The sequence below is a fragment of the Lissotriton vulgaris genome, chromosome 4_1 (genome assembly GCF_964263255.1).
Source record: "Lissotriton vulgaris chromosome 4_1, aLisVul1.2, whole genome shotgun sequence".
NCBI lineage: Eukaryota > Metazoa > Chordata > Amphibia > Caudata > Salamandridae > Lissotriton > Lissotriton vulgaris.
Window position 1 is genome coordinate 324,459,542 of NC_141691.1, and position 12,317 is coordinate 324,471,858.

Consider the following 12,317-nt stretch of genomic DNA (forward strand, 5'->3'; position numbering starts at 1 on the left):
AAATTGAGCCTTGCCTTCTTCAGCTGAATCTTGTATTCCTGCAAGGTCGCTTTATATGCTACCTTATCTGCCTCCCTATAGTCTCTCCTCCAAAGTCGTTCCGTCTGTTTGCAGCGGAGTTTGTGCTGTCCAAGATCATCAGTGAACCAAGCATTAGTTCTTCTGGGTCTGTCCCTCACTTTCCTTAAAGGGGCCAATTCGTCCAGAGATGTCACAATCTGCTGGCAAAAGACCTGATAACTTTTATCCACACTATCCTTCACCGTAAATGGTCTGGGCAACAAGGTAGGTCTGGTTGGATGTTTCAGAAGACGAGACCATTGCCTACTGATCTTAGTGGCACCTGGATCACCTGTCCTTAGTGAACCAGGCAAGGAGATAGACAGTGGGACTAGTGCACGATCAGTCCAGCATTGATCCACGACCTCTCCCACTACGACTAGATCTTTGTCGGCAAATACAAGGTCTAAAGTATGCCCTTTGACGTGAGTAGGTGCTGAAACCAACTGTGCAAGTTGTATATTGCTACTTGCTTGGCAAAGTTCTCTATATGCCAGATCTTGAGGGCCAGAAGGCCAAAGGTTAAAATCACCTAACACTAATAATCTAGTATGGGAGTTTGAGAGGTTGTAGATAAGATCAATCAATGGCTGAATGGCCGTGGTGGTTGAGGCGGGAGGCCTATAACATTTATTTATTTATTTTTGCTATTTTTAAAGCGCACAAATACCCCTAAGGGTGTCTCGGCGCTAGTGATCAGAGAACTCCATACTCTGTGAGGGTAGTTAACATAAAAGTCCTGTTACCAAAGTACCGCTCTGGGCCGTGATTGAGAAGCCCATGGTCTCAAATCCTGATATATCCTTCACCTCCAACTGAGTGAAGGAGATTGAATCTTTAAATATATAGCCTATACCACCCCCCCTACCAGTTGTTCGAGGGGAGTGTTTTATAAGATAACCCGGAGGGCAGGCCCACCCAAGTTCCACTGCGCAGTCTGACTTAGTCCAAGTTTCAGTTACGAAGAGGACATCTAGATATAGAGAGTCTATCAGAAGAGCAATTTCCGCATGGTGTTTTACAAGAGATCGAACATTCAGTAGACCACAAGAAAGGACTGAAAAAGGAGGGTGGATCGTAGAACAGTCCTTACCCACATTGGTATCCGTCTGGTGATCCTGAGAATCTACAGAAGGGTCCAACGCCCGATAAGTGGCCGAGGTAGACGCACCGGACGCGCCCGGGACGCAAACGGGCTTACCTCTGGCGCACCTCCGGCGCGTACCCGCTGCGCGTCATCGCTGCGCTCCGACCATCTACCCATTATTTGTAGCCCTACCTGCCCTGATTCCTGCAAGTGCAGGGTGATACCACCTTTAACGTGCAAGTAAGAACTCGCTAGCGCTGAAGCTAGAAGTACAGGATACACGGCGCAAGAATAATAAGCTGCGCAAATAATGTATTAAATAGCAGGAAAGTTACTTATTTCGCACTTGTAATGTTTCATACTGGGGAAATGGAAGTAGGTTTGGGGCCAGCCTGCATTTCCAAATGTCTGCTCCAAAAGGGCTGAAAGTTAGACCTGACTGTAGTGCAGACTTTGTGGGACATCTGTTGACGCTTGAGGTTCTTGACACAAATGCACACTGAATAAAATAACAAATGCCTGCATTTAAAGTCCTCGTTAGTTGGCAGGGTCCAAATCTCATTTTTCATTTAAATCAAACCCAACTACCCACAATAAATGTCAAAAACATTTCGTTAGTTAAATGCTTTCAAATTAACAGCCCTTTATTGCACCTTGGGTAAAAAGATAGAATGAAATGGATTTAACGTTAGGATTTGGGAGGGGGGGCGAATTCTAACAAGAACACTTAACATATCAAACATGGTATGGATTTTAAGATCCAATAAGGGATTATCCTTCGTCTTTCGTTGGTCAGCCTTGGCAGCTGTTTTTAAACGAGCCAAGTGTAAAGAAATGTTCGTTGGTAAGCGAAGTAGCATTCCCTGCGAGTTGTGAATCAAGCAGCGAAATGCAATAATTTGTATTAACAAAAACTACATAAAACTTGATATTAAACAATAGTTTTGGTAGGTCGTTGCTAGCCGTAGTTCTACGAAACGTCAAAATTCGACAGAATGTGTGTGTCTAGATGTAGTACACACTCTCACACAAGTAAAGGGAAATGCTATTTTGGTGCGTAAACAACCTCGCAACATGGCGCCCACTGGAACCACAACAACCTTTACACTAAGGAGACAGAGCAAGGGAACAGAGAACATCGAACCACTGCGCATTAATATACTCACACCATGCTGGTGCAGATAGTCATTGAATATTACAAAGTGTCTGAAAATCGCAGATTATTTCCACCTTCCTCCATAGTTAAGCGTTCGTTAGATGACTCAGAAATAAATATAAACAAAATTCTCTCAATCAACGGTAGATTCACCGTCATAATCTCATCAAAACAAGTGCTTTTTACTGTAGTCTAACTGCCGGTTAGCAAGCTCCCCTCCCCCTCAGTCTTGTTTTTCACTTTCACGGCTCCGCCCTCAATTGGAATCGGACGTTCCTTCGAGGACGCGCACCGTGTCTGTAGGGCATGAGCGTTCCCTAAAAAAGAAAAAAATATTTTTTTAAAACCCCGTAGCGAAGGACGAGCTTGTGGGCGGAGCAGGGACTTTATCAGAGTCAGGCAAAACGTATTGAAAAGCACCAGAAGATAGAGCCGGAGAGACATCGACTAAAGTAAAAGTACAATTGCATTTGACTGACATTAGCATGGCCGCCGTTAAAAGCGAGGGCTAAACCGCTGTCTGAGGCAGAACGGCGCACTCCGAATGTTCCGTCGTCTGTGTTAAAAAATAACGCTGCTCGAGTTTAATCATTCTCCTGCCCTCTTCAATGCCTTTTTAGGACTTCGGCGCGCTCCCGTTTGGGTCAAGAATACCTCTCATCTACTGCGTTCTGGTATTGAGGGCTTAGTTACGGTGGGAAATTGGAACGCCATCGATAATTAAGGTGGACGTGCACCTGTTAAGGGAACTAAGAAAGCAGTGTAATACTTAATTAATGTGTTGGTCAACTGAACGTGAGGATGAAATGGCGCCTTTCTAATTTAAAGCTTGTTTAACGAAACAAAATATAAACAGGTCAATTAATGCAAAAGCAGCATATATCTGCCCTTTCACAATAATTGTACACACGGCAGTTCATAGGAGTCAACCTCAAGCACGCGCCTTTCGAAGATGGTAGCTAATAGTGACGGAAAAGACGTATGATTTATTTGTCCAGTACTTGTCCTTTGTCCATGTTAATTTTCGCTCTTGGCCGCGCGTGCCCGTCCTGTTCAACTCGGCTGCGCGCGTAAGGCCTTTCCCCTTTCAGACTTTTTTTTCTTCTTTTTTTTTTTTCCTCCGAGCCGCAGCAGTCCCAGAAGCCATTGCAAAAGCCCTACAATGAAATTTAAGAAGTTTTTTCGGTTTCGGCGCCATTTTCGATTGGACGGAGTAGGTAAGGAGGGAATTTTTCTGGAATTATTTGCTCGAATTTTTTTCCCCTTGTGCCCATGGTCATAGCCGCTCGAAAAATACGGAAAAAAATCGCAAAAAAATCGTACTTCCTGCCCGTGCGTTCTGCGAGTGTCCGGGGCCCCAGTGTCTAACAAGCAGCCCAGCAGAGAGGTGCGGCTGAGCGGAAAAAAGGAGTGGGGGCCAGGGTAAAAAAACACGGTCAAAACCCTACTCTCGCCCGTTTTTTAAGTGGTAGTAATTGGAATATTCGAAGTAGCGCAAGAAAAAAAAATGTTTGAATCGTTAACGGCTACCGACCGTTGTGTTCTTTACAGGATGTACACACAGCGAAGAATCTAAAGGGGAAAAACAGGAACAAAAGAAGTATTATTTCTGAAACACGTATTCCAGAACAGAGAAAGGTAGTTTGCGACTAAATCGCTCTCGTAACCATCCCTGACAGCGAAGTGCGGAAGTTTGCTGTATTGAAAATCTCATGTGTGCTAAATTGACATTAAATTAATTTGTTTCCTCCTAACTTTCTTATTCCTTCATGATTTTTCTGGACTCGTTTTGAAAAAAGTTTTCCTTCTAATAAAGTGTGAGAATGTAAATGATACTATCTGTGGTGCTTTTTATTTGAGTTGAAACAACCCGTGAAGAATGGTTGAGTTATGTTTTCTAACTGCTACCCACAGATGAACGGCAGCGGAGCCGGGAGGAGTAGTGACGCAGCCCAGCAATGACAAGTTTGCAACTTATTGTCTGCAGTGGTGGAGTCGCAGCGCAGGCTCCGCCGACTTCAAACTGCACCTTTCATCTCGTACCGTTAGATTGCAGTGGCCAAAAAAAGGTATAGAGTATTAAAAATATGCTCAGTTTATCAGGGGCGGGCATTTAGTCGCGATGCGCAGCTAAACGAGGGGTGCGAAGGTGAGAAGTAAACAATAAATGTCAACTATCAAGGGGCACCTCGTTCCATATCGAATTAAACAAAAAACTTGGACGATTATTCGAAGATCTTGATAGTGTTACTAACCTGTTCAAATATTTTTATAGTTTAGTTTTAGTTTCTTCACTATTTTCGTCGTGAAACTAAACTTTTCTTTTATTCGATATTACCGAAACGGTGTTACTTTTTTGTTTTACTTTTTTTTTTTTTAAATGTTGACTTTTTTGCAGTAGGTAATGCACATTACTATTTTTTAACCAAGGTTTATAGTACGAATATTTATACTAGGTTAATGTATTAATCTAACGTTTGAACAAATGACTGTTTTCAGATCGAATAATTGTTTTGGAGAGCGATTAAATTGGCGTTCGTGGCTATGTTTTGAGCGCTATATTATCTACATTGTTTTGATATCTGTTTGTTGGTGACTTGTGTATCTCCAGATGTTATATTGGGAGGGGTAGGGGGCGTGTTGCCGGATTCGTATGTTTTACAAAGTGTCCAATAAATCCAGTTATGCTTGAGCTTATTACAACGATTTTCGTATAACAAGCGTGCAAACGATAACATAGAGACTGTTTTTTGCTAGTATAATTGCCATTGCTCATACTATGAGGTATCCTTTCAGGACAGTTGAGATCGATTTGCTTTCTGCAAAAACGTATTGCACAATTGTTTCTTGCGTTACTCGAAGAGTTGTTTTTTTTCTATGTAAAACTGCCACCCCTTGGTTGACATGTGCTAACGGTGTGTCTAGGTGTTACTTATTTGGCATAGTGGTGCTGTATGGATTTCGCTTGTCAGTTAAAAACTGTGCAAACCCCTTCCCCCTTTCTATGTAAACCTGCCACCCCTTGGTTGACATGTGCTAACGGTGTGTCTAGGTTTTAGTAATTTGGCATAGTGGTGCTGTATGGATTTCGCTTGTCAGTTAAAAACTGTGCAAACCCCTTCCCCCTTTCTTTCTATGTAAAACTGCCACCCCTTGGTTGACATGTGCTAACGGTGTGTCTAGGTGTTAGTAATTTGACATAGTGGTGCTGTATGGATTTCGCTTGTCAGTTAAAAACTGTGCAAACCCCTTCCCCCTTTCTTTTGTATGTTCAATTCAATGTGCCTAGTGTTTTTCGTTTAAACCACTCTTATGTTTTAATAGTCATGTGTCTACTCCTAGGATGCAACACCAAGACAATATAATTGACTTTGGAACCTCAGATGAACATTTGCATAGATGTTATGAGCCTGCACTTCAAGAGAAAGATGCTAACCGTCACATGGCGTTTATCGATGAAGATTGCATGGTTATAAACGGTTCGTATACTGAACTTGAGTGGCTAAAGTGTCCTCATTTTAGTACAATGCAATCAGTTGTAATGCCAACAAAAAAACAAGTGACTGCTTATCCAAAGTTAAGTTTCCATCTTATTACCACTGGCATCAAAATGCACTTCTCTAACTTCTAGAATTGTCCCCTGTGGTAAACTTACATTTCAACCATGTACTTTCCCCGCCCACTTAACGGTGTTCTGCAGCTCCGAACACACCCACTCCCTGGATAAACAAATAGGGCTTTATTTACCTTTTTAAAAGTTTTTTGAAGCACGTAATACAGTGTGTCCCGTGTGTTTTCGCTCTTTTATTTTTATTAGTGAAGGGAACCGTCACTGGCAGAACATTTTCTTGGGTACTCCCTCGCATCCCCTATAATGTATTGCCTAGACATTTTGGGGCATATTATCCAGCAGGGTTTTAAAATTATCGCAATAGAAATCCATGTTCTGGTGTGAACATGGGCTTCTATTGGAATTCTCCAGGGTATATTATCAAGCCCATTATCGCCGCTTTAGCAGCAGTTTTCTGCCGCTAAAACTGCAATAATTTTAACGCCTTGCTTGATAATATGCCCCTTTGTTAGTTAGCAGTCCGCTTAAAGCCCACCTACTGGTTTTCTACATTGTAACTCATTTGCTTGCTTCTTATTCGTTAGATTTGCCTCTGTGGGCTTTAGTTCTGTACAACACGAAAGAAAGACATTGGCACAGCCAATTGGTTTCCGAGGTGAGACCTATTGGCTTTGTTAATGCTTGTTGACCTTGAAAAAAGGGCTCGCACCAAATCCTCATTTTCCGGTTCCAGATCTGCAGTTTAGAATCCAGGGGCATATTACCAACGATTAGCGATATTTATCTCTAACTAGGCTTAGCAACAATTTTGTTATCTCTGAGCATCGCCGGAAATTATCGCTGAGATAACGTGCTATTAGCTACCTTTATCTCCAAAGCGATAATTTTTCCGGCGATAGTTTGAATACTGCTGAGAATACAGCGATATTCACGCATTAGCGACTAAATGTTCTTAGCCATGTTATCCACCTCCCATTGGATAACATGGCTAAGAACTGGTCTGGGCAGGTGTTAGTTTTTGGCGATATTCGCGCTTAGCGCAAATATTGTCATCGCTAAGTCTGCCTTGCTAATAAGCGTTAGCGACTGCTTTCAGTCGCTAACGGGTGGGAACGCCCACTTTGCATGTCATTAGCGATAATGATCGCTAACATGCAAAGCGGGCCCCAAACAGCTCTCTATCGCCTACAAGCTGTCGCTAACTGCTGTTAGCGACAGCTTGCTAATAGGGCCATAGAATTTTCGCCACTTAGCGGCTGAAAACGGCTGCTAAAGCGGCGAAAATTGCTAACCCCCCCCCCCTTGATAATATGCCCCTGTGAGCTTTCGTGCGGGTTATCGAATAAACTCACGGACAAAGGTGATCTGGGTAACAAGGGTTTTATTGTTTTATATTGACGTCTCTTCTGTACAGGCACTCTGTAAAAGGTTCCAAACCGCCGAGATTCCCGGTGCCTCCTGGGAGTTGTAGGCCTTGCTTCTGCAGTCTCGACTCCCGTCCGGAACGCCGCCCCAGAAAGAAAGAAACCAATATTAGCCCAAGGTTGTGATGGCTGTTTAGGCTAGGGGTGTGAGGGACCACACGTGCTCTCAAGGATTATGGTGCCGATAGGGTGAAGGGTGGGGTATTGGTGCACAGAGGGTCCGGTGTTCTGTCTCGCGGTGGTTTGTCCCACTTACGTCCCGCCCACCCCGTGAACTGTGACCGTACCTGCTCTAGCCACACTTCGTGGGAAGTGTGGCTGGGCGATGCGCCTTCCCGGTTGGCCTCCCGGCTTGTCGCAGTCGTCTCGGTTCCTTCTCCCTTCTGCTCCGCGGGTCAGTGAGTCGCTGTCTTCCTCTTCTCCTGCCTCCGTCCTCCGCTGTTCCCCTCCCGCCTCCTCCTGCCGATGTTCTACGCTCTTCTCCTCCTGCCGATGTTCTACACTCTTCTCTCCCGTCCTCCTCCGCTGTTCTGCCTCTTCCTCGCTCGCAATCTTCTTCCTTGGTTCTCCTTCCTCCGTCCGCCACTCCGATCCTTCCTCACGCCACCACTCTCCACTCCCTCCGGGTGTAACACACACCTGAGTGTGCTTTGGGCGTTGTTTTACCTCCGGCTGGTGGGTGGGTTCAGGGTCCAGCTCCGCCCAATTAAAGTAACATGGCTCTTCTGGGTCCTGTGCGGGGTTGAACCAGTCTTCAGCCGTCTTCCATGTGTCGGTATGCTGTGCAAAAAGAGGGGACACAGGTAAAGGTAAGCCTGGAGGGCCCGAGTCCGGGTCCTCCTCGTCACAGCCCCCCAATTTCCTGAGAGATGGCAGTCCTTTTCTCTTATTTGGAAGGGTGGTGATACCTACAACTTTCACAAAAAGTTGTAATTTGAGGTATTTTTTTGCGTTTTTATTGGCCAGGTTAAAGAGCATGTCCATCTCTCGCCTGACACCCTTCCCACTTTTATTTTTGTTTGATAGAAAAGTTGTCAGAATGGCTACTCTGTTGATAGGTAGTGTCTAGTTTAGTTGAATATATTTCCGATTTATGTAGTGTGGTAATCCTATTTCTTTTGCAATCTACATTTTCGCAGTTGGAGGGCAGCTCAAGATGGAAGCCTTTTCTTGCCTATAGTTAAGGTAAATTCACTTTATTTGCCCCACAGTAGTGGAAACGAATGTGAAACCCCTTTTGTTCATGTGGATACTAGTCATTCCTAGTGTTAAGTGCATTATCGGCAAAAGAATTTTAGTGATGCATTCCTGATCAAGGGTAAGTTCAATTGGGTATGAGAATAACTAAATCTTGCATTAAAGTATTAAAATACACAAAAAATGCAGTTTTATACTTGTTCGTATTCCTGATAAGAACTCCATTCACTATTCCTGCTGTAAAAGAACGTTTCTGTATGGCGCATGACATAATCCTGCTCTTTGTACTGTATCTCCTGTGAAGCGTGTTTAGGGTGGTTGGTATTTGACGTTCTTCTCCCTATAAAGGTAGGTTTTTCAGAACTTTCCCTTAATTACATCCGGCATCTTATTAGTTAATTAGTGTTATCACTCTCTTTATTTCAACTTCCCACCCACTATCTTTGTAAGTGTTTTGATTTAGTTTGGTGTTCTAAATACATTGTTTTTCTTTGCTTTGCAGTTTACTGCTCCTTCTGAAGTGCTTAACATGACTGTTCCCAACTAACTGTTAATTGATTGAGAAATGTTTATTGCGTTTATTTATATGCCCAGGCTTGCCAATCGTGATAATTAGCAGCTCTATCAATAGACCTATATACAAAGAAATATTTTTCATAAATATCGTATTTTTGTCGTTTACAACAGGGCCATAAAGGTATACTGAGAATAAGGTGAAAACAAACATTGGGGTTAATTGAGAACAGCTGAGTGTTCCCGTAAAACAGCAAGACTAACCTTTAAATACATAGTATGGACAAATGCACACGAAAATGGCCAGATATTAATAAATCCTCCATCCCACTCCTGTGGCCATGTATTCGATAGATACAGGTGAGGTAGAGGTTACCGTTGGTGCAAGACAAGAACAAAAATGGACATATAACCATTAAAAAGATCCAGTTACAACTTGACTTTTAATGGTATGAAGCGTTTTCCATAGTTGCCTTGTTAAATAGTTCCTCAAAGACATACTTTTTGGCTTGTTTCTTTTAGTCCAGCACTTAAAGTTTTAACCCTTAAAATAAAGATTTATACACAAATGTGTATGTCTAAGAGAAACCGCTCATGGTGAAGAATACCAGTGGAACCAAGCCCCTGTTATCCTTGTAAGTTATCATATTTAGAAAAACAAACCCAACCTGTCAGAAGTCAGGCACTCTATCAGGCATTTCGAGCTGGACTGCTCTATTCGAGTTCAATCGAGACTGGATTGCATTTAATTAGTCTCTATATGAAGCGGCATAGCGTGCGGAAAATGATGGACAGCAAAGCCGCTTGTTTAATTATCAATAAGTAGTCCACCCATTTCCTTAGTGTGTTTGTAACGTGCTTTTGGAGCCAAAACATGTCAGTTATCAAAGTCAGAGATGTGGATTCTTGCTTCGAGAAGTCATCAACTATTACAGGCCACATCATGTGAGAGTCCGTGTATGCTTGAGATGTCCCCAGTAGATCTCATCGGCAGTGACCCCTTTCCAACTGTTCTAAATGAGTACTTTTGTACTCTATTTTATTTCCTAAACGTTTTTTTGTTACTTCTGGTGAAGATTGATAGAACTGAGGTTTTAAAGTCGCTATAATAGAATGGATACCCAGTCTGAGTGATACAAATTGGCTCTTAACGCTTCAAACCAGGTATAAAGTAGATCAGGGTTTACCTGCTTTCCGAATTCATGGTTTGTTAAATTCGGTTCTCTTAGTTCGTGCATTCATGGCTTTACAATACTTTGAGGGAATTTTAAGACATTTACTTCATTAGTGGTGTACATCAGTACGAAATTAGAATTTTGTCTGGAAATGGTTGAGGCCTTTACTTTGAATTATCCGAACATACCTTCTGAATTTCTTCCAAACAGTTTGAAGAAAACTTTTCTTTTAAATACAGTTCAACTAAATTATTTGCAGTCCAGTATATTTGTTGATGTGGTGTGTGGTATACTAGCCTTGGACTAATGATTTGGTGCATCTTTCCAGGCTTGTCCGAATGCATAGGAGTATTGGGCACCTAGCATAGAAGCTCGTTCGTATTCGATGAGAAGCAAATTGAGGAACGATTTGCCTTAAAAGTTTTGAAGCTAAGTATTGTGCCTTTTGTATTACCTTTTTAAGCCATGTTAACATGACTAAGTGTAGGCCTAGCAAGTGACAGAAAAGTGGTGTTAAAAATATAACCACTATTTTTGAAGCATTTAGGGAAATCTTGTAAATGTTCTGCTTCATTGGACAATTTACTGTCACCTTTATTTCACTACTTAATGGCTTATTGCTTTTTTTATTCCTTGAAATTTAGTTCTTGAATCTAAATAGAGAATTTATTGTCTTAAGACTACCTTATTTCTTTGTCGTTCAAGGTAGATGACTGGCGTTCAACCAAGAACACATTTTAAACTGTCCGGGGGTGGCGAACTCCTGATCCGAAGCAGTCGTCTGTGAGATGCTCAGTCTGTGAGAACAAGACCCTTTCTAACATTGTTTGCAAAAATATGATCAGTCTGACACGTTCCTGTGTAGTTTAAAACAGGTATTTAGCCATTCAGTGTCTGTATATGTGCTTCTTATATTCTATTGGAAACGTTAACCTCTGCTGGACGGATGTCTCGTTAGGGTCATAAAGGGTCAATATTGTACAAAATCTGTTTCTTTTTTGTTACAACCAGGAAATGTTGTTCTACTGGTTAAACAAAAAAAACTTGAGTCTAGATCTCCCTCCACCCCAACATATTTGGCTAAGGCAGATGCAGAAGTGGGATGTAACCCATAACATAATGTGCCTTAACCCATGTTCAGTAATCGCCTAAAAGGGGAAAAATTACAATGTAAACAATCTTTGCGCAAAATAGCTCCTTGCAGTAGTTTTTGGCAAGAGACCACATTTTGTGTTTAAACAAGACTAACAAGAATTTGCAATGCATTCGGTCTCGCCTTTGGGACTTTATATGTATGTAGCTGTGCCGCACATTAGCCTGGGTGCTGAAGAATCTACTGTTCTTTAACATGGAGGGAAGTAAGCACCAAACTGCATGATACACAAGGTATGGGAACACATGGAGAGAAATATTGCCTTTCAGCGGGAAATGGTATAGTCCAAAGCTCTGCTTTTAATATAAAATCAGGGCCTTTGGTGGTCTTATCACAGAAAAGACAAGATTTGAAAAAAATATTGTCCACAGGTGCTCGTGGAAGACTTTCTATGGACTGGAATCTAGAGAATGCTTGAGTGATTCTGGTATTTTACTGACTTCTAGTCGTTTTCTATCAAAGTTAAATAAAGGCAGTTGCCAGAAAAAGAGTCTCCGCAGAAAGCAATTCTGGTATTTTACTGTCCTCTGCTGGTCGTTTTCTATCAAGACCGTTAAATAGAGGCAGTTGAACAGAAAAAAAAAGTCTCTAAGTGGAAGCAGACCAGTCCTAGGGCTAATCTCCAGAGCCCACATAGTACATACACATGTAAGTATATACAAAAGGTCTCGAATGCTCGGCCTAAAAGTATATACAAGAGATCTCAAGTGCTTGACCTAAAAACCAAAGCACTGTGAACAACAGCCACTCACTGTTCCTGCGCATTCGAAGTAAATATAGTGAATGTCACAAAACTACACAATGTGGGGTTAGTGGCAGATTTGTTTGGGAAGTCTTGAGTTTTCATAAGCCGTCCCTGCTGGTTTTAGCAAATTTAGCACAAGTCCTGGTTCTCAGACGACTGAAAACAGGGAGGCACTTTTTTGTGTTCCAGGTAGGGCATGGTAGAGGCTCCGATCAGCGTTGCATTGAATGTATTTC

The 12,317-nt window shown here is 42.3% G+C and overlaps 1 long non-coding RNA gene across 1 annotated transcript; it reads left to right on the forward strand.

The window, feature by feature from the left end:
- The first annotated feature begins 3,826 nt into the window (after positions 1 to 3,826).
- LOC147718708 (uncharacterized) lies at positions 3,827 to 8,774 on the forward strand. The gene is made up of 4 exons (XR_015295295.1): positions 3,827 to 3,941; positions 4,218 to 4,372; positions 5,646 to 7,192; positions 8,149 to 8,774. It is a non-coding gene; the product is annotated as an uncharacterized LOC147718708 (long non-coding RNA).
- Positions 8,775 to 12,317: the final 3,543 nt, after the last annotated feature.